Source organism: Apaloderma vittatum, unplaced genomic scaffold, assembly GCF_000703405.1.
Source record: "Apaloderma vittatum isolate BGI_N311 unplaced genomic scaffold, ASM70340v1 scaffold19464, whole genome shotgun sequence".
Taxonomy (NCBI): Eukaryota; Metazoa; Chordata; class Aves; order Trogoniformes; family Trogonidae; genus Apaloderma; species Apaloderma vittatum.
Genome location: NW_009713451.1, coordinates 26,184 through 48,085, shown reverse-complemented (window position 1 = coordinate 48,085; position 21,902 = coordinate 26,184). Strand labels below are relative to the sequence as shown.

Genomic DNA, 21,902 nt, shown 5'->3' with positions numbered 1-21,902 from the left:
TACCTAAGAAAAGACTCAAAGTTGAGCAGAGTCAGATAGCTGCCTAAGCCACAGATGCAGCCAAAGCTCAGTCTTCTTTGCTACTGCTGGCACTTCACATCTGCCACTTTCTTTCCCCTCAATTCAGTTTACCATCTTTTAATTAGACATCACTTCAGACACTCATAGAATGGCTAAGCAGGCTCAGAAGCGTCCGTGCCTCACAACCCAAGAGAACCTTCAAAGGACAGAGTTCTGCACATTAGCTTGCCTTCTGACCCAACATCTAATTGCTGCCTTCCAAGAGGTCTTCAGAAACACGACTCCAAGTCTCTCTTGCTGTAGTAAATTAATTCAGCTTTCCTATACACCTGGCAAGCACTCTAGCAATTTAATGTAACTACATCACGGGGCACCCATGTCTTTTCCTGTCAGCTACAGAGTTTTGTATGAAACTAAGATAAAGCGTGCTCCAAAAACACCTGGAACACGGCTTCTTGCAGACGGGATGAGCAGGAAATATCCACAAACAAATGTTGACTTCCTTCAATTGCTAACTTGCTTAGCATTAGTAAAACAGGTATTTCCATGTACATCAAGAAGCAAAGCATAAGTAAAGAGAAAAAAATCTACTGAAAATATATACACTGTGCAATATTTGATTACCACTGTTAGACATAACATCTGAAATTATTACAACAAAGATGATTTAATTTCCATTCTTATTCCGTTACTCAATTTGAGCAAATTGCTGCCAAAGATACATTCCTTCCACATGTTTGAATGTTCAAAACAAAAAAATAGAAACTTCCATCGGGGGGAACACACACAAAGACCCCTCATGTACACAAGAAGGCAATTTTACTTTCTCAAAAAGAAAGAGCGGAAAAGTAGTCAAGATTATACTTTGATAACTCCATATATAGGAAATACATTTAGATACACTCTTAGTGAATATACTCAAAACATTTTAAAAATGCCAATTACTATAAGATGTAGTCTCCAGGCAAAATTAAATGCCTTAGTACTCAACCTTCTCTGTAAATTTCACCTTTACTTCAGGCAAAGTACATACTTTAGAGCATACATATGAAGGATCATTTGCATTTCAGTGTATTATTGGCAATAATATCTCAGGGAATTATTTGAAGATAACCCAAAAGTAACAGCATGGCATCCCCCAAAACCCCACTGGGTTAACTGGTTAGTCTGCAAATGGCATGCAGTTTTAGACTGTATTTCAGTATTTTACAACAAATGATAAATTCTTTCGTAAGCATCTGTAATCATATAACATGATCCTAAAGGTATTAAAAAAACCCCTCCCACATAAAAAACCCCAAACCTACAACACTCTTTTAGCTCCATGAGAATTCAAGCAGCCAGCTCCAGGTGACCTCTCATAAACCATGTTTGCTTTCACTTAGAGATTTCATCCACTCTGGTAATCAGTATCTAAACTAAATGGTCAACTACATCAACTGCCAAGAAAGCAGAAAAAACTAAATGCTTCTTGCCTTACAAAATTGGTGTGCTAGCACATTCAGAAAGAGGAAACTAAAAACCCACAAAATCCACAAACCCAACAAACTACAACACACCCTTCATTTTCTTCTGATGTAGAATGAAAAAAAGTCTTCTGGAGCTGAAGGGGTCACATCAGAGAGGACAGTCAAGCCGGTGCAATAACCCCACCCCACTTAGATCAAGCATGGGTAGATAAGAACAAATCTTCTAGCCAGAGGCTACTTCTAACAACATCAGTTAACCCAGGTCTACCACACCTAAAGAAGTCCTAGCAACAAAGCAAAAATTTCTGCAGAGACTATGACAGAAAGAAGCAGGCCTGGCACCCACTGTGAAGTGCCCAAGGACCAGAAAGCCAAACAGAACCTCACCCCAACTCACAGGACAGACTGTCACCTCTCCACAGAAAAAGCAGAAGTGAGGGAGAACCCTCATATACTCTCGTATATCAGCGTCCTTCATGGTTTGAGCTAAACAGAACCAATTCAACAATTTTACTTTTCAGCTCAGTCTAAGAGGCTGCACTTTTCTGCAGTTAACAGCGTGTTTCTGCAGACAGTGCCTGCTACCAGAAGTGATAACACCTGACGTTTACAGTTACTGCCAGGGACTGGGATGCAGAAAGGCTCTTGCTTATACTTATTCCTAAAGTGACAAAGGTCACTGCTGGATCTTGTGTGCCATGCTGGGGGGGGGTCAGGATGTAGAAGTAGTCCTTTTGGGACAGACAACCTGCACCTCTGGTGAGGGACAGACAGGACAGGTGACTAAAAAGAGTCACATTCAGTATAAAGCTGAGGGCTTACAGGAGTTATGTCCTCTTCATCAGTGGCCAGCATCCGAGGACTCTGACCAGTCTTCTGCCTTTGGTCCTGACCTCGAGTTCCTGAATGCAGCTCCTGTGTCCAGCTCCCCTCTGCCGCTGAGCCTGGTGCCTCCCTGGTGCCACCTGCTCTGCAGTATCAGTGGGGATTGCTGTCGCTGGGGAGTTGGGTTCAGTATCAATTTTGTATATATTTGTATACATTTCATGATTCCCTTTTAAGTAGTATTATTGGGAAAGAAAGCTAAAACAACTTTAATGGAACAATCTGTAAGTCTCAGCCTCATTTCCCTTCCCATTTGGGGAGGGAGAGAAGCTAGAGAGCATCTGTCAGCATTTAGTGGCTGGCCCAGTCCTAACCCTCAACACCCACAAAGAACACAAATGCAACAGAAATGCTGCAGAGGAGACATTAAATTGCTTTGCTGTTTTTTTTCTATTCAATCCTCATGAATCGTGAAGCTGTGTAAATGTATAAGTGTGGATTGACAGGAGATGAGTGGGAAGATGAAGGAAGAGGGGGCTGGTTAGCTCAGTCGGTTAGAGCGTGGTGCTGATAACACCAAGGTCATGGGTTCGATCCCCATTCGGTCCCCAGGAGTTGCCTGATCTAGTTGAGAGGCGTCCCTGCCCATGACAGGGAGGTTGGATTAAATGATCTCTAATGTCCCTTCCAGCCTAGGCCATTCTATGATTCTATGAAACACCTAAGGGTACTAGAACTGATGGAAGGGTACTCTCAAATGCACCAGTAACTTTGAAAGCAAGGAATAATCATCTTGTAGTATGGCAGTAGGGAGTCAGAAACACTATCTAGAATTTACTGTTAAACTTATGTCTCAAAAAAAAAAAAAAAAAGAAAATCTGACTTGTCTGCATAACGCGCCACAGCCTATGGAAATAAAGCATCACAAAACATTTGCAATTATTATTTGAATTCAAGATAACATCTATTATCACTTAGTTTTAGTTCCCAAAAGGAAAAATTGAAGGAGACAAAGTAAGACATTTAGACATTTTTCAACAGTTAATTCATGGGGGTTTTAAGTAATATTTAAAACAGCCTCCTATTCCAAAAGTGCAGACACATAGTTCCATAAGTGCACACTCAGCAGCAATGGTGTTTACGTTGCTCTTGTAATAGATTGGGAAAAAATCCAAGATTAATCATAAATCAACATCAATGAAAAGAAGCTGAGTGATGTGATCTGTTCTATCTATGCCACGAAAAAACCTCAAAACTTCAACAGTAAAAAAGAAGAGTCAGGAAGACACCAAAAACTCTACCATTTGCAATTTGTTAGAAGTATCTTATTGGTATGTCCACCTATAGGAAGCATTTAGTCACCATGTCTCACAGGGTAAGAAGAGTTTTGAGGCACACAGTCAGGTAGCAGCATTCATTTTAGCATGCCTATTTCATATCCACTGCTTTTCACATGCTTTATAACATTTACAGAGAATATTTCAGATTTTTGTGTTTGACTGTTTTAATTGATGGGTTTCTGGAATGGGACAAGGTAGGAAAAAGTGGCAACAGGTCCCAAAGAAGCAGGGCATGCACAAACAGTATCTGCCCATTGTGCTTCTTTCAAAGTCCATAGCTCTTGTTTGAGAATTACTATTGTATTAATTTTCTCACTTGACCCCTTTCCAAGATGTGAAATCTGAACATTCAAGTAGCTTAATACAAGTATACAAGCTCCAATTCAGATCCAAGAGGTAAACTGAGCACGTTAGACCATAAAAAAAACTGATGAGATTAGACGAAACCCGTTCTAACAATCCCAGTTGATTTTACTCACAGCAGCCGAAAGATGCCACGGAACAACTAGTCCAGTAAGGGAAAGAACCCAGAAGGACACTCTAATCTTGAATTGCTGTGACGCTTTGCAAAGCGAGCATGTAGCTGGTGGCACTTTCCCTGACAAGTCGGCTGCTTTAAAGGTCAGCTGCTGCCACAAGGCACTGTTCACACTTCACCACTGGACTGTCCCCAGTTGTCCCCGGATAGACACTGGTGGGGCAGGTCAGGTGATCCGACTCATTCGGCTGACTTGACAGGGAACTGGGGCAAGGTATGGATGTATTAATTCATTGGTTGGGCTTTTTTTTAAACCACAAGATGAACCACTAAATTGTCTGACGTATTTGATGCAGCAGCCAGGGTAGCAGGCAAAAAAGTGCTGAAAGGGGTGATCCCATTACAAGTAAAGGATTACAAGTTTAGTTACAACACTAAACCACCCATCACTCAAAACTACTACATATTTTTCTGCTTGAAAGAAGGCAATTACTCCAACAAATGCTCAGGCATGATTTAATGCCATCTCTTGTTAATTCTACAATATCAGAAGTGTCTGATGAATTAGCCTGCATTTCAAAGTCCTGTCCCTAATCCTCTTTAAATTCAGCTCATCACTGCCTGCTCTTAGCTCTAAGACTGATTCTCTAAAGAAAAAGAAAAAAAAGTTTCTCCATATGAGAAGGAAAAAAAAAAAAAGAAAAAAAAGCAGAGTGTGGTACTTTGTTTCAGTATTGTATTTATGTGCATGAGAAAGTCCGGAAGTCCAAGAAACTGGAGTTAAATAATTGAAAGGAAACTGAAGGATTGAATAAATAATCAGAACTCAGAATGTATGTGTCCAATAACTTAAGCATACTGAAGTATTCCAAAAACCCAGGTATTTTCAGTTCTCCATCTATATAGTTCTGAAGAAAGCAGTAGGCAATCTTTCAGCTGCAATGCAAGAACCAGCTGTGATAAAAGGGAAAAATGGAAGAAAACCTCCCATGCCTTCATACACATCTTAAAGCACAGAGAGCAGAAAGAGAAAGCAATTAGAACTACAAGCTTTTCAGCTTAATTTTGTTTTGGAAATATTTAAACCTGTAAATGTAACCAAGATCAAAAGGATACTCATTTATCAGAAATCTAAGTATATGTAAAGGCAAAACTGCTGTGGCTGTCGCATCAGGAGTTCATTAGTGAAGGGAAAATGGTAACTATTAAAACAACACAGAAACAGGATCCAAGAGAGCTATCCTGGATTAGAGAGAAAAAAAAGGGGGAGAAAAATATGCAGTTGGGTGTTTTGCTGGATCAGATCCTGCATGGTTATGACACAATGAAACAACATAACATTACATCCCATTTATCAGCACTAACGTAAGGTTATCACAAGTTTATAAGGCAAGTGAAGACAGGTTGAGACAATGGAATTAAAGTTGCCGTTTCTTGGACCTCTTCTGCAGCATGCAAATGAATTGCCATGTTCTCAAAGAAAACGAGAAAACAAGAAGTGAAACTGACTTAAAATCTTTACATCTTTAAAGAGGGTTAAAGGCTAATCTTCAGATCCAGAAACTGAGCCACTGAAAAACAAGGGAACTATTTCCTTCTACCACTTTCAAGGAGGATGTCTTTGAACACAAGAAGATGGAATAAGGCCAAGAAGTCTAAAAAGTTACTAAGTAACTCTTCTAATTAAATAACCTTATGACAAGCTTGCATTTGACAGTTGACTTTTGCCTTCAATAAAACTCTCTGCATATTTTCCTTCCACCCCAACATTAGGATTTATGTACAAGTGTCTCCAGCGCTGGGCACATGACAGTGCACGTAGTATCATTGCTTAGCATCAGTGATTAATTGTAGATTCTTAAAAAAAAAAAAAAAATCAAAATGAAAAATATTGTCCACTGCAAGTGTAAGATTTTGGTTCAGTTCAAAAATTCTGACAATAAATGATAGCTACTATCGCATTCAAATACTAAAGGCTCCACAGCATGAAATTCACATAGAATAATTGCCAATAAAATATTTCAGTTTTGTCAGATCCAAACAGCATCATTCATCTGAAATACTCAGGACTACTAAATCAAAGCTCAATCCCATAATGAAACAAATGCCTATCACAAACTAAACACAAAGTGTGGAAATTTGACACCTACATCAGGAGGAAGAAATACTAATCACTATGGAGATATGGGTATCCATACTTCCTTTGAATTCTTCCTGTTAAATTTTAGTATTAGGATTTGTATCTGAAGTAGGCAATGCAGATCTTCCTATCTCTACTCAACACAGAACAAAACAATGTAACATTATACCTGTGAAAGACACCAATAAGGCACCAACTGGGGAAAATAAAAAGCTTGATTTTTCTGTCTACTAAGGTTAACACCCAAACCGATGCTATTACAGGAAACCAGTGTCAGAGCACTACTTGTAAAATTCAACCATGCAGAGACCCACAGCTTCAAGGCAGGAAATCAAGTATTTCACCTTGCTGCTACGGATTCTGCTCCAGGCACACAGCTGCTTTTCCTCCAAACTGCACTCCATCAGTTTGTCTATATTTTCTGAAGAAGTACATTCCTTGAAGTTCAGATGCCATTTGTTTGGTCCTGAGCGAAGGCAGAGAGCAAGGCTCAGAGCAGAGCAGAAGCTTGATGCAGCTCAATTTTATACTAAGCACATAAAAGGAACCCTTTACACATGATTTAGGTCCCGTGTGCAAAGCCTTCAAGATTTCCACTGCATATATCTATGAGACCTGGGAGAACATGATCTTCACTTGTGAGACAAAGCTAACGAGACACAAACCTGTTCAGAGGAAAACAAGTTTTTCAGGACTGAGAGGGAAATGTTTAGAAAGGACAGGTCAATGTATTGAAGCAACCCAGGAATTCTGCACGCTTGCAAGCAGCGAGTCCTTCTCACATTACACAGGCACACTGGAGTTAGTCTCTACTCTAAAAAGAGGTGGAAAACCTCCTCCTGGATGGTAAGACCTAGCATGAAAAGCGGAGTAAAGTCTGTCCAAGTTATGGCCTATTCATCTGCAGTCCCTCAGAAGAGAGGTCACCAACTGTGTACCCTTTACACAGCCTTCACAAAGAGCCCTTCTCACAAAAACTGACCTAAGAGGGGGAAAGCCAGAACTAAAGGCTGATCCAAGCATGACGGCTCAAGCAGGTGCAGCGCAGAAAGCTTTTGTGCTGCTCTCAAACCTACCAATAAGGAAAAGTCTTGGAATTTAACAACTAAAAAGACTCCAGCAGGAAAGACGACTCCAGCTCAAATTGCACTTTAAGGGTGTCTAACTCTTAGAAACTTCTCAAAATTGAAATTTAAGCAGGATTTGAAATTTCTGCAGGATTTTAAGAGCTATTACCTTCTAGATTTCATTAGCTCAAACAAGGTTTTTTACTACCAACTTGCAAATGGAATATTAGCCTTAACATAGGCAAATGCCAAAAGATGAGGTAAAAACTATCGTCTGTTTTGGAAGTCATGAATGGTATATGCAAGTCAGTTCTACCGTCTGGCTTCCACAATATGTACTACCTCATTGCTTTCAACAGTGAGCTAGCTCTCTGCCTCCTCTCACTAGATACAACCTTTACTGACATTTTTGTCAGAAGTCATTCTAAAATGTGAGAAAAAAAAGAATTTGAGGAGAAAGCTCCTTAAATTCATGTGCATGCATATATACATATATATGTGCAAACAAAATACATACATATATATACAGAGAGAAGTACTCTTTCATATTGGTGGTCACAAGTGAACTCTAATCACAGGCTTACTTTAGGGTAGAAAAATGGGGGCAGGTACAGGGCAGGAGACTAAATCCACTTTCAAAAGCACAACAGAAATCCTAATAAGTAATTTGAGCTACCACTAGAAGACAGAAAAAAAAAAATTAATTGCTCCCTGGCAAGTGAGAGAAGAGCTGAAATCCTGATCACAGCACAATGACAAAGAACAAAATTAAGAGATACATTACTCCAAAGAATAAAAAAATAAAGAGAAGCAACAAGATTTCGCAAAAGCTAAGCACAAAACCCCACAGTAATATCAGCTGTCACGAACCTGAGTCAGAGCAGCATTTTCAAATTTAGCTGGTAGAATAAAACGGTGTGTTCAGCTTCTGAAAAATACATTGTTACATAGATTAGAAAAGTTCTTAAAGACGAAAGAGTAAGGACTACATGGTATTCAGGAAAGGCAACATATGTCTATAAAACAGAAAGCAGATCCAAGTCACAAATTAGTTTTAGTAAAAATACGGCTATCAGTTTGATGCTTGTACTGACCACCAGGCTTCACACTGAGAAAGATCAGTGCACTACTGAAAATACTTTAATTACTCTACATGAATATAATAACTCATTCATACATTGGTGGTCAGCCATGCAAGACACAGTGAGGTAATGCAATAAGTATCTAACACCATATTCTTATTTTTAGAATAGCACAACTCTCATGAACACAAAAAAGTTTTATTAATAAAAGATATTACTTATCATCATTTAATTTAATTTTCTGTAACAGTCAAAACACTAGCAGAACTGACAGAATGAAATTGCTGATGTGGTGAGGAAACAGTGAGGATTATCTTAATATTGACTATTCCACAAAATACTCAGGAAAACAAAAAAAATTGACAGCGACATTTTTCTCCTTCTCTTTCTCTCTCTCTTAAATAAAATATCAGTTTTATTTATGCCCCTGCACACACTGCAGATGTGGTCCTCAGTTTTGCGCTACAGTTACACCACTTCGCACCTCAAATCTGACTTACGTACTCTTTTCCAACTGTTACCTGACTAGAACATGAACTCTATAGGATAGCAACCTTCTTCCTGGCTAAGAAGGTGATGGCTGTCTTTAAACCAGTTTCACTCCATTATGAAGGCCACTGTGTGGACTAAATTTATCAGAGACATCTCATCATACACAAAAAAGTAATTTTCAACATTGGACTGTACAATCACGTTGTTATGGCTATATTTTTCATTTTTACTGTTTAATCTCTCTTTTATATAGAATCTAGTTTCAGATAGAACTTTAAGCAGGCTCATGCTTTAAAAATACATAAAACAGCTGTCCAGCCCCAATAGCTCAGACAACAGAGGTATGATGCAAACACGTAGTAACATGTGATACTGCATGTAGGTACCAAAACATTTGCATCACTGGCTTCTTAAACTACTTCCTTCATTGTTCTTTCTAATTATCTGGAATTCCTCATCACAATGAGGCATTAGAAGTGTCAAGGTTCATCAGCCAGTCCTTTCACTTCAAGGCTGAATTATAACATTTCTGAGAGTAATAGGTTATAAATGTAGGTATTCCGTATCTCAAGCCTGAAAGCTAGATCCTCTAAGGGAAAACAAAACACACACACCAAACCAAAACAACTTTTCTCGATACTTAAGTCCTAGAACAGTTTGTTTCACCTAAAGGGTTTAGAGGAGAAAATAAGAAAAAAACCTATTAATTGAACTTGGAGGGACTCAAACTCCATGAGTGAGAAGTTCTCAGATACTGTCTTAATAACTTGTTCTGAATCGTGTGGATAAATAACGAGATATAGTTAACTGGTTTCAATTTTTAGGCCAGTCAAACTACCCAAAAGTCAGACATGAGATTTCAGAAACACCACATATTGATCTCTCTTCTTTTTCCTTTTTTTTTTTTTCTTGCATTTCAGAAAAAAGCACCAAAATATTGAGCCAAAGTATACAAGTGAAACCAAGCTTCAGAGAGGTAGCACTCAGCACAGTCATACTTCTCACTTACACAAACTAATCATTCAAAAGCTATTTCTAGACTAATGAGTAAATCTGATCTGTCAAATTACTTGTTGACTCACACAGCCAGATTAATAGTTGAATGGCAGCCTAAATGCAGCTTTACCATAATTTTTAAGACTTCAGTAAGACTAGAATAGCTAACAGAACTACGCAAGCAGCAGCATTTATAAGATAAGGCCATAAGAAATTAAGCTTTGTAATTTTAAACCACAAAGAGTTACAAATAATCCAATTCACAGTACAGCTGCTCCTTTCATGAATGTCATAGCCCAATCTATCCCTCTCTACTACATTGTCTGGTCTCCAAGAACTCAACAATGATGAAATATTGAAGTATATTTTACATTTCATATCGAACAAGAGATTCAAAAGCTGGAGGAGGAAGAAGAATAAGGAAGTAAAGAAACAGGATAGTCCATTAAAGGAGTTTTCTAGGGTGGGAGGAAGGCTGGGGGAGGGGGGGAAGAATAGAGACACACAGTGGCAAAAAAAAAAACACCACTCCTAGAGAAAACAAAGGAAAATTTCAGAACCACCAAGCAACAATTCAAAGTAAGTATTGCTTTGACATTTAATTCTCAGTACTGGATACATATGTTTCAGATAACAGCAACTTTAAGAGGTTTATTATTAAAAACATAGCTGGCTTGAAAACTCATTTATTTTGCACTTGCAGGAAAACACTGATAAAGACAGAGACATAGATTAGGTCACCTGGTCTTAAAGTGTGTGCTGTTCTGTTGATGGATATTAGTCACATGTTGAGATTAAAGTTGAAAAAATTGAAGTGCTAAAGAAAATTCTGAAAGATAAAACCCCCTAAATTTACACAAGCACTAAAAGTAACTTTCACAAATAATTTAAAAAGGGAAAGGAGGAGGAGACACATGATAACTTCCCTAGCTACTGAACGCTACTTTCTAAAAACAAAGTACCTGCTACTTTTTGCCAGCCTCAAGCAATATTGCTTGGTGACTCCAACCTTTTCCTCCTTTTTCCTTGTCACTCAAGCACTGACACTTCCTTCCTTTAAGAGGATGAATCAGTCCTTAAAATTGGAGTTGAATTCTTTGATGTTTAAACCGATAAGGTGCCAACGAAACAAGCTGCAACACAAAACACAAGTAAGTTATAGCAGTGGTTTCTTACACGCTTTTGGAAGCTAACAGCTTGGTTTCGTCAATCTGACATCAAAACCTGCTCTTATCCTGTGTTTTACCAGACTGCCCCTTTCCCTTTCTACGAAGGTTTTTCACTGCTGGCATTATAGAAAGGGATTGCTTACCGTCACCATTAGCAGCACACGAAAAACCTGTCCATTGTAATTTGGGAGGGTGACACTTGGTTCTAAAACTGTGCTAAACACTGCTTGTTTATTTACTCCTTCCAAGTCACACACCCAGCAATCACCATTTTCACAGTTTCCTGTGCTTGTGACTCCTTTACCATGAGTACTTAGGGCAAAACACTAAAGAACTCACTGTCAGCTCCATAGGCAATACTAACTATTTGTTACAATGGGAAATATTAGAAATAGTGCTGAGATTATATCTAAAGGTAGTCTCTAAATTTTCTTATTCAGAGAGAAATACAAGTGGGCAAGAGCTTCCCAGCACAGTAAGCTGGCATGGAATACTGGTGGCACAAAACTATTCTGGGGTTTATTTCTCTACCAGCTGCTTTCACTACTACCAAAGGAATTGTTTTGAGGTTGGTTTTTTTTCTGGAGTTACTGAAAACTGGCCCACTGCTAAAGGTAAAATAAGTGAATTGTCAGAGTTAACTGGGAACTCAGAATTTTAAAATCATACTCAAGTAGGTGAAAACTAGTAGAATATTAAATATTTGTTAAAAATTCACAACCTACAAAGGGAGCAGCAGTAGGTTTTCTGTCAAGGAACACCTCTGTAACTAAATTGTTTTTTCATCAGGCTATTGGTTTAAATGCTTTTCAGACAGAAAAATAAGAATGGCTTATCCAACACAGGACTACAAAACAACAACTTTGAGAATAATCTTGGTCATTGTTTGGTTACAGCAAGCCTGAAGTAGTGCACACAGACAGGTGTATTGACTAGTTTTGGGCACAGGAAGACTTGTATTTATGAAATCAGCATATCTGAGGCACAGATAAACTTACATAGGAACTTGTAAACTGGAATTTATATTTCACTTCAACAGAACATATAGATTCTGTCTAAAGTATCTGTTTATTTCACTGACTATAAACCACTACTGTTAGCATCACTGAAGAGAAACAAGGCAATAGAACTTTCAGATTTTCAACCATGCTTTTGCACGGTTTTTCAAAAGTGTTTTAATTACTGATAGAATTGTGTTTATGGAACTGTGTTTATGGAATAATATAAGGAATAATGAGAAAGCCTTGACATCACTGCAAGTGAAAAACAGAGTAGATTTTTTTAAGCCTAGGATACAAAGTCTTATGATAATTATTCAAGACTTGTCTAGCGTATTTAGTATTTGGAAATAGTTCGCTGGTGTCCACACTTTAAGTCTTATGAACAGCAAGAACATCTTGAATTTCTTAGTGTCCTTTCACACAGGGATGAACGTACATCTTTATCTTTTCACATTAAACACTTTCAGTTTGAAGTAGAACATTTTTATACTTCTGTTTAATTTAGATTTCTTAGCTCAGTTTTCCTGCATGTTAATGGACTTCTACAACCATCCTGCACTCCATTAAGTTTATGGATTAAAAAGGTTTTTCCATTATATTTTTCATCCACTTTTCTATAAGGAGCAATTTAAAATAAAAGAGAGACTGCTCCCATAATAGTTTTTATTATTCTTCTTGCCCTCCTCCCCAAAGAAAAATGCACAGTACTTCTCAAACACTTTACATACTCGATGGTAACTCTCAGGGATAATTTTGGGGAACACCTGCCACCACCATTGCAACCAATCACCTCATATTGAAGATCTCAAGGAAGATGAGCACATGGGGCAGGGTAATCAATACAAAAGGTGATCTGGAGAACATAACCTATCAGCCCTTCGATTTGACATCAAGAGGGCTCTCCTCTGAGAAAAAGAAAGTGCTTCTCACTTTTTAAACCCAGTGTCCTACTTTGAGCACACCCCACCAGAACAAAAGCTACACAGCCACTCACTCATTCTCTAGGGATGGGGAGGGAGAAAAATAAAAATAAAAAAAATAAAGAAGCTCAGTGATTGAGATTCTGACAGGGAGGGTTCATTCACCATTTATGGTCACAAGCAAAAGCCAGAGTCAAGATTTTTCAGAAGAAAGGGTTTTGTCTGACACTCTCTAGAGGAAGGAAAAGGCAGGGGGAAGAGATAATAGATAATATACCGTTTACTCATAAAACATGAATACACGTATCTAAGAAAAAAAAAAAGCGGTGTACGCTGGTTTAATTATAGGAGAATAAAAGCATCTTGGGACTATTTCTACCATAAATTCTTGGAAGGCAGCAGAAATCACAAGGATTGGTTCTCCAAAGCAAAAAGAAACCTAGTGCTCTGTGCCAGCAGGATCAAGAAAAAACAAACCTGCTCTGAAGTCCAAAATTAATCTTAATCATGAATATCTACAAACTATATAACAGTATGAATAGCGCATATCCTAGATAAGACAAAATAAATATTTGTTCTCTTAATGAAATCATTCCTTTAGAGATGAAATAAAATACTTGTAATTTTTACTTAACTTCAAGTTCTCACATTTTTATCCCCTTAAAAAGAACTACATCCCTGATGACTATGGATTTTCCTACAGTATGAGGTGCAGGGCTCTGAACTTTCTAGAAATAGAAACTATGCTGAAAGCTTGTAAACTTTGGAAGAAAATAATGTCTTTATTGCCAGTAACACACTGAAAGTGTGAATTTCCGTATTTTTTTCTATGCCAGCTACAGTGTAGGAAGCAGGAAATACACCAAATGTCAGGGAACCCAAATGTGAGAGCAACTAGAAGGACAACATCACCTTCCTCCTCTGCACTATTGATAAACTGGACATGTCTGGTTTTCAATGAAGGACCTTCCCTGCTCAGAGTTCTAGCAGTTTGCATTCTTAATCCACTTTCTACTTTGGTTCAGTACATAGAATACACATTGGCAATATGTTTAGCTACAGCTAAAAAACAATTCAAAAACCCTTAAAGCCTATATCTAATGAGCTTCAGCTATCTAGTTCTGAATACGTAGAAAAAAAATCCCTGGTTTTGTCATACACACAATGCCACCAAAAGATTAGCCCTTTCAAGTGGTGATCGACTCAACCAGCAAGAACTAAGGACTTACTTGAGATAAAGGCAAAGGATGAGAGCTGCCAGGTACAGAAAAGCGTGTATGTCCAGGAGCTATTCATCAGGGCTCTGGTGATCAGAGAACAAAGGAGAGCTCGCTATGATGGATAGAGCTCCTCTAGCTGTGGCTCAGAACTATGAGAGAATGACTATTTTCAAGCAATTTCTCATGCCTTCCACCTAGATATCTATTCATCTCTTACTGAATACCAACATAGCACCACTTTTAAGCTTTCAAGTTCATTTTCCACTAAAGGCAGGCTCAAGCAGCTCCAGGCAACCATTACACTACACTTTGGAGACCAAGCCACGCAGGCATGTTAGCTGGTAAAAGTTCTGAAGTTCAAGAGTTTGCAAGTACTGATATGTGAATCCAGACACTTGGCAAAAGTCTGTTCTGCTAGACCAATTACACCAGTCCTCGTCACTGCGAAGAGCTCCTACGAGAATAGGCTGCGGGAGGTGAAGTTGTTCAGTCTGGAAAAGACCTTACAGCAGCCTTTCAGAACCTGAAGGGGGCCTACAGGAAAGATGGGGAGGGACTGTTTACAAAGGCATGTAGCAACAGGACAAGGGGCAATGGTTTTAAACAAGAGCAGAGTAGATTTAGACAAGATATCAGGAAGAAGTTCTTTACCATGAAAGTGGTGAAATACTGGAACAGGTTGCCCAGAGAGGTGGTGGAGACTCCACCCCTCAAGACATTCAAGGTCAGGCTTGATGGAGCTCTGAGCAACCTGATCTGGTTGAAGATGTCCCTGCTCACTGCAGGGGTTTGGACTAGATGACCTTTAAAGGTCCCTTCCAGCCCAACACATTCTATGATTCTAGCACACCCAAGTGCACACCACAGCAGAAACGTTACAGCATATATGAATAATGTATTAAGACACAGTCCAGCCAAGGCCACATGCTTGAGTTGCCAAAAGGAGAACTTGGTCAAGTAAAGGAGTTTGTGCCCTGTGAAGTTTTGCTCTCTTTCTCATCAGCTGTTGGAAGAGCTACTAAATCTCATCTATTAGGCTGACCCAGAAAGACGGATGTGCAAGACATTCTAAGAAGTACATAAGTAAATTAAATTTTCTGGTAGTAAATTCACTTGCATTTTAGTAGTCCCTATTGAACCTAAAAAGGGATGTCTTTTCTCAACAGAATGTTCACTTCTACACAAAAGTTGCCCTAAATTTGCTATTTTTTTTAAAAAAAAAAAAAAAAAAAAGCTTTCACACACACAAGAACAATGGACACTGAATGGGTGGGCAAAATCAAACCACAGTACATATTTAATACTTATAAAAGGTACAAAACTTTGAAATATGTCATTTGTCCTATTCATTTTCCAGGTGCCTACCACCTACAAGCAAAGTTTCAAACAGGTCTTCCTTGTAAGAGCAATAAGCACTGAAATTTTGTAACAAAATTAGAATCTGTTGGACACAAACTAGATTTCCATCCAAAGGTTTCTGCTCAAAAGTAAAAACAGGTTCCACCTCAGAAGTCTTACTTTTTCAGAAGCTAACACAGGCTATGAGATATTCTTAACTGTTCTTCAACATCTTACACAGCAACATTGACTAATAGGACAAAAGCGGTATTTCACCTTTTCCACTGGTCCTTCATGGTACTTTGATAAAGCCTTATACCACAGCAGATGCACAGTATCCCTGGCCAATAACAAAGTTATTAGATGACTAGCTTTTCTGTTGTACAGCTAGAAAACTGCACGGAAACATACCCCTTCTAGAGAAAAAAGGGTTACAAGGGTGAGAACAGATGATGAAATAGCTGTTCTGGCAGTCAATACTTCTCTTATCATAGAAAAACATACTGCATGTCATTCATTGTGAGAAATGTATTAATAAAGAAATGAAAAGTCTGGAACGCTCAGGCTGCCAGGTTTCATTGCAGCGTAAGAAAAACAAGTTTGGCTTTCTCTTAACTCCTACTCCTGATCTTATCAAGTTCTTGTATTAGTCTTACAATGACTCACATCCAAACAAACAAATCTTCACCTTTTAAGTGATTTTTTAATTAAATTACTACTGATAAGATTTATATAGACATAAACAAGAAAGTGCTCTATCAAAATAAGATAGGGAAAATGCAAGAAACATGCTAGCCCTGAAGTTTCTGCATGAATGTTTATCTGTGGGTTGACAACATTCCTGTTCTGAATAATACCCTACGCAAATTATTATTAGAAATACACTAGATATACTTCTCCATATACCAATTAAGGCATTGCTTGCTAAGATAATTGTTCTATGGATGACTGAAGAATAACTTGGCAAAACTGTCAAGAGTTGTCTAATGCTACATAAAAATATTACCTAGAAACATTCCTCATCTTAAGGAGGTGATTATAAACAAAAGGATTTCCAACTTTTGTTTTTAAGCTCTAGGAGAAATGCACACTATAGACATTACTCCAACTATCTAAAATATACAGCAAACAGAATATTACAGAATTATCAAATGTGCAGCAACAGCTAGCTTTTTCCATGCAGTTACTGCATTCTAGCCCATCCCACTCTCTCAGCACTGTGTCAAGAATTTAAGCATTTCTTTATAAAATGTTCCCAACCTTGAAGTGTCTACATACACACTTTAATATTACACTTAAAGAGTTTGCCCTGATTTTAAGTGAAGAGCAAACAGATACTCCTAACATTAATTTTTTGCAAATGAATTTTAAGACTTCAGAATTAAGGCTTGACAGCCATGTACTGCAACATGATTCATATCTCTCCTAGGCATTAACTGAAGAGTGAGAGCTCAATTAAATTGTTAGGACAATCTGCCAGCACAAATAAGAACTTGAGTAAATTGTAGTTTTCCTCTTAATTCAAAAGGCTGTGTTTTGGGCAGAATTCACTTCAGTGCCTCCACTATGACCCACAGAAGAACTGTCCCCAGAGTTCACAGCTCCCTGCTTGGCCATGGGCCATCCCCTGCACCATGCAGAAGTTGGCAGTACATGTCTGCTCCAAGCTGCCAGTTCAACTGCATGCTCTGCCAGAAAGCCATTACTCCGTGGGCTCATACAAGCCTGTGAAAGAGAGCAACTGATACCCAATTATTCCTTAAAAATATCTTTAAATGCAACAAGCACTGCGGACTACATTGCTCTTCTCCAGCCATATTTTCTACCATTAGTTTACTGCAGTCAGGAGGAGCATCAGCTTTTGCTCCACTGCTGCACTTAACCTGCTCAAACCAATTATGTGCAGCTTTCATGGCATCTAACTGTTTCAACACAGAAGTGCCTGGATATGTCTGCCCCACTTACATACGCTGGGGAGACACCTAGTTCCCATTGCGTGAAGCTATTCATGACTAATATAACTGTAGCCTGATCTCTGATGAGCATGTCAGCCACATCAGCAATAAATTATAGAATCACAGAAAAACTATTTGTTAGAAAATATATTCCTTAGTTGCAAACAATACAACTGAATAAATGCATCTTAGAAACAGGCAACCCTTCACTTTCCTAGTGACGGCCTATGCTGCATGGCCTACAGACTCACCTGTTGACACAGAAATACTTAAATAGCATAAAAAGCAGAAGACAGACTAACAGCCAGTTTTGTGATCCATCTTGCACTGTACAGCGTGTGTTTTTGCAGATGCCTGCAGTCTTATCTCAGATAAGTAGTGAAGTATCACATCAAAACATGAAATGTTAGATTAGTCTTCACTTGTATTGCTATGGAGTCTAAATGACATCTAAGGACATAACTGTGCCCTAAAGCTCTACTGAATACTTAAATACAAAGCGACTTTGCTAGTTTGCCAGTCAGATTCATAGGCAGCCTTAATCTCATTTTTAATGGGGAAGTTATCCCAGAACAAGTGTGTGATAACAAAAGCAAGCCCGTTTGTCAAACATCCAGAATGATTATTTTGGAAACAGACATGTGCAATTTGATTTGATTTCACTTAGCAAGTGCTAGAAGACAAACAATGTGATACTAATTAGCTCATGACGACAACGAAAGGAAATTCTCAGTTACACTAAGGATTACTTTTCTGATATCAACCTTTCCCAGTAAAGGCAAAACTTCCATACTTAAACACAAATACTTAACTGAAAGATTAAAAGCCTGTAGAATTAAATTCCTGCAAACTTAGAGAAAAGTACTACAAATATAAAAGTTTTGCATTACAGTACTTCATTTACTACTTTAATAGCTGTATAGCACTTTTATAAGACAAAAGTCACTGTTTCATTTGACCATTAGTTCCCTGTAATAATTAATGATTTGGGGAGGGGCAGGTTGGGTTAGGCTCATTTTCAGATATCTTGTTTACAAGAAATGCTGTAGCATTAAAAGACAAGAGTGCTATGCTATAAATATATATAGAATAATAGAAGGAAGCAGAATAATACTCAGAAGGAAAGGAAGAACTAGGATAACAGTCAAGATAGCAGGCAGGTCCCCAAGTAAGAGAGTAACAAAGTTAAGGTGTCAGTTAAAATATCTCTTCAACATCACACAGATGGAGACAAAAATGAGTTAACCAGAAGTCAATCAAGACAGCTCCTTGTCATCTTAAACAAGCAATACTCCCTAAACTCTTACCTTCCTTCCCTCCCCACCATGACTTCATTTTTAGAAAACTAAGAGTTCTAATCAAACTTTTTTTGCCTGAGGTTCAATAAGAGGTTTCAAGCTTGGAAAGATTAACTGTTTGGCTTACTGTGTCATATAAAACATATATTAAGTCAGATGAAACTTAATTAAAAAAAAACCTAAGGAATAAAGCTGCAGGGATTTGCTACAGCTGGGCTCTTGATGAAGAGAAGTCATTCATAAAGGAGGGAGAAGTAAAAGCAGAGCTATAACAATTATTCTGCTTCAAAGCTATTAGCAAATACTAAGGATAATTTGGGGGATGGTAAAGAAATCAAAACAATTCTGGTATATAAAGTTACACAGACACACACACAAAACATATCACTGAAGGATCTTTACCAGTGCCATAAAAAGATACCCATACCTTAATGGAGGAAAAGATAAATATATCTGTATATATATAGACATATACACATCAAGTATCCTGGATATTAGGCCTGTTTGGTGTAAATTTAAGATAAATCCTTTACATATATGGCATTTGAAACCCTACTTTAGAAGACTGTGAGTAATTTACCATGTAAATGCAGGTCCTTCACATAAAACTCTTTTCAGAGATGCACGCAGTTAGAAGTCTGTCATCATTAATGAGTAGAAGGATTTTGAGCACTTAAGATTCACCTAATTGCTGAAGCCATACTGAAGATTAGTACTATGACAATTCTAATAACTTTCAGTTCTGCAGATCTGCTTTGGGAAAACCTGATCTCTGTGTGGTATCTTCAGAGAAATTCAAAATCATCATGACTACGAGGAACAGAAGAAAATCAGACAATACGATGAATCTTTAGAAGACACAGTCTCAGTATAAAGACTTTGCAAATTAACCACGAAGATTTATAAGCATGCTTATAAAAGACATAAGTTTCCAGTCCAGAAACACTTAGCAGTAGTTTCATAAACTGTTTTAACTCCAGGAAGAAGTTTAATGCATTCAGTACCTACAAAGGTACCCAATACTTTAAATGCATAATTATCATGCTTCTACAAGGGAGCTCTCGAATATTACAATCCTTGCCGTAAGTTTCAGTACAGACCAAAAATAAACTCCTGAGATACAACTTCTTTTCCCCTGTAAGCGCAAGCAAAGAGTGTTGTAAGTGAAGGGATATTCCCTCTACCTGCATTTCAAGAAAACATCTTTGCAAGGTGGTATTTAAAATTCCCAGAAAGACATTTTATTCCAGCTAACCTAGCCCTCCTGACTATTCAAAAGTAACCACACTCCTTTCCTGTTCAAGCTGAGGAAGGAAGCTTGGTCTTAATGTATCAGTCATGCTCTTAACAAATGTTTTCATAACAAGGAATCCAAACAACTGCAGATTTCACAGCTTAAAAAAAAACAAAACCAAACTTCAAAGATACCTTTAACATTATTCCCAACAACTCTCCATAAAAGAGAGACATAATAGTTTTTCCAAGTGAAGTCTTGCTCTACAGAACACCTTAACTGTTGGCCCCTCCAAAAAAAAGGTTTGTTTGCAAAATTTCTCTCTGCTCTAAATGTTTTCCTTAAGTTTTTTAAACAAGAGAAGAAACAGTAAAATATCAACTTCTGGTGGTCTCAGATTTGTCAAAGGACATAGACTATGAAGCGCCACATCTTAGCAGAAGGCAGAGGTGAAGTAACAAATAAAACTCTTAAAAATTAATGTACATTCACATTACAGAGCAGAAAATACTTTTCTTCATTGAACTGTAAAGGAGGAAGGCATTCCTCCCCTCACTGAACTGACAGACTATGTATATCTTTTCTCCTAATTATCTCATACGTTGAACTGTCAAGCTTTGTGTTAAATAGACGGTCTGCTTACCCTGGAACACTGTTTACACAAACAGCAGGAACACACTTGTGTTTCCTCACACATCTGATTTGTGAAAGTTTCTTCCCATGCAAAAAAAAAAAATCTGACAATCATTAGAAGCCACATCTTTCATTATTCAGCTCACCTAAATTCACTTTCAAAAGCATAATCTTGCAGGTGGCATCCTTGAAAAAAACAGCATAACTTCTTCAGAGCATCACAGAAGTAGCATACACATTAGTTCAAAACCAAGTATATTTATTCAAAGTTACTATCAGGAAGACCTGCATGCAATTTGTGGGAAATACAGTAGCAAGGGGTAACAACATAAGGAACTAACATAAGGAATATTAAGCCTTAAAGGTGTCATGTTTTGCATTTCAATGTTTAATAATCTTCAGCAGGTATCTCATTTCTGTGGCAGTTTTCAAGTACTCAAACAAATTAAAAAGGACAGAAAAGATGTATTAACAGAATTTCAGCCAAAACAAGAATCACATATAGAGATTTCTTTTTTTTTCCTGCTGCTTTTTCATATTAACTTGCACTCTTAACTGATTTCCTACTACTACAGTTATCAAAGAATATCAGACATTCTTCAAAGAATAAGCCTTTAGCAACAAGGATTTAAACAGTTAAGCACATCCCTATGTATGTTGGAGTCATTTGCAACCAGGGCTACTGTTTAGATCATACAGTATTTCCTCTAAACTTCTTTCTAAAATAGCAGCAGACTACTAGGAAAAGGAGATGTACCTCAAAAGAACGCAAAGACTCTCAGGGTATCTCTCAACTTCCTTTATGAGGGTAAGACATGAGATTTGTCCTTCCCTAAAGATAATCTTTCAGGAGTTAAGAGAAAGTAAATTTATAGCAAAGCATCCCTGTTCAAATCCCAATATTCTTGCTTAAAATTTGTCCAAACCACTAGAGAAATATGAATTTACTTATCCAGAAGATGTTATTAGTCATCTGGGAAACTATGCAACCTGCAAAAATATGGGGACTTGCTATAGCTGCAACAGTTATAAAAACCAATGACAGTTTTAGATTAGAGACCTTTTTCCATTACCCTTGAAGAAAACACTCACTTCCACAGTTCAGATGGAATAGCAGCTCAGGTGATTACTAAACTTGCTACCAGAGACTAGAACAACTAGGGTGTCTGGGCAGCCTCCATAGGCAGGAGATGACTGTAAAGCCTATTTCTTCCCAGAATAACC

General features: G+C 37.9%; 1 non-coding gene across 1 annotated transcript; it reads left to right on the top strand.

Annotated features, from left to right (window-relative positions):
- The first annotated feature begins 2,849 nt into the window (after nt 1-2,849).
- On the top strand, nt 2,850-2,924 carry TRNAI-GAU. The gene has a single exon. It is a non-coding gene; the product is annotated as a tRNA-Ile (tRNA).
- The last annotated feature ends 18,978 nt before the right edge of the window (nt 2,925-21,902 follow it).